The sequence below is a fragment of the Dermacentor silvarum genome, chromosome 9 (assembly GCF_013339745.2).
Source record: "Dermacentor silvarum isolate Dsil-2018 chromosome 9, BIME_Dsil_1.4, whole genome shotgun sequence".
NCBI classification, from domain to species: Eukaryota; Metazoa; Arthropoda; class Arachnida; order Ixodida; family Ixodidae; genus Dermacentor; species Dermacentor silvarum.
Window position 1 is genome coordinate 47213926 of NC_051162.1, and position 4929 is coordinate 47218854.

Here is a 4929-nt window from a genome sequence, read left to right on the forward strand (position 1 = left end):
CCCGAAAGAAAGAATATTTTCAGTGTTTATAGCGATGCCTAATTTTCGCAACGGAATTTTGAAGAATTTATTGCTCTGTATTGGGAATCGGCGGCAGTTTAATAAATAATGATCAATGGTTTCAGGTTCATTGCAGAAATGACATAGAGGGGACATCGTCAGACCAGACCTGTGCAGATAAAAATTTAGGGGTGGAATATGGCATCGTAATTTTGTAATTGAGATTTCGAATTTACCTGTGGGACACCATTTATTATCCCAAGGGTAAAGTAAATGCTTTAAGTCTGTGATTTGGAATGTCTGTTCTGCAGAGTTTTTTAAGAGACATAGTTTTCTAAACCTAGCCGCGGTGATATATATGCAGAAGTCGGCAGAACATGCATGACTGGTCCCTGTAGGGACGTACGTGCGAGTGCGTCGGCCATTTCATTTAAAAACAAACTATGGTGACCTGGTACCCATATTAAACGCACCAGACGTATGGTCGAAGGGATTAATCTTTCTAGTTCGTTCAAAACTGTATTGTCTAAGGATGAGGTGAGTGCTGTGCAAACTGACAACGAATTAGTTGCTATTACAGCTGTCGAAGAATTTCCAGGAAGTTTACGAAGAGCTAATATAATTCCTAATAATTCTGCCTGAAATATATGCGTAAAATCAGGCAGTCGCATTGAATAGGACCAGGATAGCGCCTCAGAAAAAATACCTATACCCGCTTTCTCGCCGGACACTGATGCATCCATTGCTATTACACTATTGATTTTCATTTGCGCTAAATGATCTTGCAGTAATCCGCTTAGATATTTAGTTGGCAGGAGTTTTGCATTGGAAGGAAATATGTCATCAAATTCAATTCTAATAGCATTTACGGGTTTTTTGAGGGGAATGATATCGCGTATCGGAACCTTTATGGTTCTAGTTAAGTTTGCACAAAAAGAACCTGCGGATTGTGTAGACGGGACCATGTTTCTTCAAAGAAGGCAGATTTTTCCTTAATAAATACATACTGAGATCGTCTCAATGAAGATGCGTAAATGTTTAAGTAGGTTTTTACTGTAAGGATGCGGAATCTGATAACCAGTGTAGGTAATCGGATTCTTGATATAATAGATTATTAACAACAAATCTGCCAATCCAAGACAAATCCGGAGGGCCTCTCGCTCTAGAAGAACGAGGGGGTTGATCTTGTATGTTGGACCACCAGAGAATAAAACACACCCAAATTCCAATATGGGTCGAACATACATACAATAAATAATAATGAGAGTGTCTCTGCGTAGGCCAGAGCGGCGGTGACCGAGTTTTCGAATTATGCCAACAGCGTGCGCTGCCTTAGACGTAACATGTTCGATGTGGTTGCGCCAACTAAGTTTTTGATCGTATATAACGCCTAGATGCTTAATAAAGTCGCACTGAGGGATTATTTCTTGACGGTATTGAAGGGAGACATTAACCGGCATATTTACGGGAAATACGAGCAAGGCACTCTTGCTAACATTTAACGTCATACGAATATCAACAAGCCAATCTTCAAGTATTGCTAGATATGATTGTAGTATTCCTTACAGAGAGTGAATGTCACTCGCTGACGCAAAGAATGCAACGTCATCTGCGTATACATACACTAGTACAACATCACACAGTGGAATTGAGCTCATTAAAATATTAAACAAAATGGGAGAAAGAACGGAACCCTGTGGAACTCCTCTGGACTGATTATATTTTGACGTCGAAACACCGCCTTGTGAGCAACAGAATTTTCTACATCTTAGGAATTCATAAATCTAATTTGTTATATATAGAGGAAAGTTCATGTTCTTTAGGTTATTGAGGAGAATGATATGCTCTACACTGTCGTATGCCTTAGCTATATCAAGAGCCACTAGCGCTGCAAACTGTCGCCTGTGACGCGCAAGCTTAAAACGTCGCTCCAAATCAACGTGCGCGCCCCAAATCGAGCATCCCGGTCTAAATCCGATCTGACATGAGTTCAGTAATGTGGTAGTTGTTAAAAACCTCATTACACGGATGTATAACGCTCTTTCTATTAGTTTCATAATGTTAGATTTAATGCAACGGGCCTTATGTTGTCCGCTCCTTGTTTCTTAAGTAGGGGCAGAATTTCAGCAAGCCTCCAATCTGGAGGAATCCAACTGTTCTTTAGGGAGTAGTTGATGATATTAAGTAGGTCCTGTGGAGATACGTCAAATAATATTTTTAAAGACGATAGTCTTTCTTGGGGAACTTAAACGCTGAAAATTTGGTCTGTCTGTCTGTCTGTTTGTCTGTCTGTCACCCGATTCAGCCACCCGGCCAAAATTGGACCACTTGCTTACCGCCCACACTACTTAAACTGGTACGGCTGTTCATACTTGTGAACGTTATCGATCACAAAGTAAATATTACGCATATCTGAGGCGCAACATCACTAGGTAAGTATTAGGAGGTGTGTTCCTTTAATAGAAAATACATAGATATGTAACTCTAAAGACCCTAGTTTCTTAAGCTGCGCTGAAAATGCCATGCTATGCGCGTTTTATTTGCAGCCCGTCGCTGCAGCCTCACGTGCAAGCTCGCGCGAGCAAACGCCGCTGGCGCGCAGCGAAGCATAGACCGCTGCATAGACGGAACGCGCGGAATAATACTTTTTAATGGCCGTACTTCTTGCGCAGCTTTTACAGCGTTGCACCTGGCTGATGTATGAAACGGAGTATAGGATGGCTAATTTAGCAGTACAGAGTTTGGAGGCACATAACCGTAATCCATAGCGTTCATTTAATTAGGAATACATATTGTACTGGTTTTTGCGTTAGTAAATGAAAAATCAATGCGTTAGAAATGGCGTCGAATGCGTTATAAATGGTGTAGGAAACGCTACGCGTTAAAAGAAGCCGACAGAAGCCGCGGCTCTGCAGCCGACTTTAAGTCAACGGTAATAAAAGGTCCCAACAGATGGCGCGAGAGCAGGGCGAACGCGGTAAATTTGAATTGAATTCAGCAAAATCTCCATTGCATCCATCATGGGAGGAGTGAGAGGGGAGGGGAAGAGCGTGAGGGGTGGGAGGGTGGACAAGAGAGGGTGTTACTTATCAGGGGTGGCAGAAGACTATCGTCTTTCGATGTCATTTGCAGCGAAGCAAGCAGATATGCGGCCAACTTTTAGCATGCTCGTTGTTATGCCATCTGGACCTGGAGCTGAGGCAGGTAGCAGTCTTACAACGTGCGAAAGCTCTTTAATCGTCACATTTACAAAACTGCCCTCGGATGCAATCTTGACAAAGTTCAATTGTAGCTGAGCTGTAAAACGGTTTTCTAGTCCTCTGGCGATTTTTTCCAATGATTCTGATAATTCTTTAGGCGATAGGATTACTGAATCAATATTTACTGGCGTTGGTGTAGCCTTGCGAAAACAAAGAAACCTAAAAAGCGCTTTTATTGCCACTCTTCGACAGAAAATTATATTGTTTTTCACCATAATTACTTTTTGCTAAGGATACTGTTCGTTTAAACATAGCTGCAGTATACCTATAGTTACTCCAACTTGTAGGGCATTGGTTAAGAAGTTTCTTCCATGCAGCCTTTCGGCGTCTATAATCTCGTGCACAGTCAGGGTTCCACCAGGGACAGCCAGAACTACCTTTCGCTTTCGATATTACAAACTCAGGTTTCTTTAGGGCACCCTTCAAAACCGCGCAAAGATGTATAGCTTTAGTATCTCTCTCCATACCTATCAAAGGTATGGAGAGAGACGTGGACTGTAAGGCTTTCTTAAATTTTGAATAGTCCACAAATACATGTACTTCGTTATCTAAAGAAATTAAGGGGCAGACAGTATCCATCAGTATAGGACGGTGATCACTACTTGTGGCGTCATCAACGACAGCCCCAGATGAGGATGATAAACTAGAGCTAGCAAATGATAAGTCTAAGACAGAGCGCGACTGACAGCGAACAAAAGTTGCAACTTTAGTATTTAAGCAAGTAAAATTGTTCGAAGAAGCCCAATCCCATAAACGTTTCCCGGATGCATCAGTGCGGAAGCCCCACGCCACATGATGTGAATTGAAATCCCCCGTGAAGAACGTGTTCTTTTTGCGGTAGGCCAAGGTGACCTCAAGTGTACTGACATCTTGTACCCAGCAGGGAAGTAGGTATTGACTACAGAAAGTGGTGCGCAGCCTGGAAGTGTTATCTCTAATACTAAAATTTCGCATTCAGGAGACGTAGTCTGATATGAAATTTTTGCCCTATGACAAATTTTAGATGAAATGAACGAAGCCAACCCTCCACCTCGGGAAGGCCTATCCAATCGGAAGCAACGATAGTTTCTTAAATGGAAATCTTGACCAGCTGTCAACCATGTCTCTTGCAATAGTATAATATCAGGAGTATGTTGGGTAATTATATATAATAAATCAGTAGTAGCAGAAAGTATTGACCGGCAATTCCACTGAGTGCCCAAAGGCACGGTATGTTGACGAAAGCTGAGCAGCAGCCACTGCTTGCTCCAAAATGCTCTCTTTCAGAAAGTCTGTCCTATTAAGGGCATTTGGCACACTTTTTTGTTTCGGAGTTAGTAGGAGAATTAGGCAATTTGTTAGTAGGAGATCTGGTGCGTTTATGAGTCCGAGGGTCCATGTCTACATCCTGATTTCCTAGCAACTCTGATTCCGAGTGAACTTCTTGATCAAATTGTTGTGAACTTGAAGCCCGCGCTAAATCTGTGCTCGCGGGGGGGAGTGATTTCTGCAATTGTGATTTAGGAGACTGAGAAAGAGTGGAGATCTGATTTTGGACATTATATTTTGTTATAATCTGAGATATCTCTGAGAATTGCGTAGACAGTAATTGCGCCAATGAATCTGTCAGATTTCCTAGAAGCTTTTCTATTGCTTTTTAAACAGCTTTCTCTATTACGTTTGTGATCGT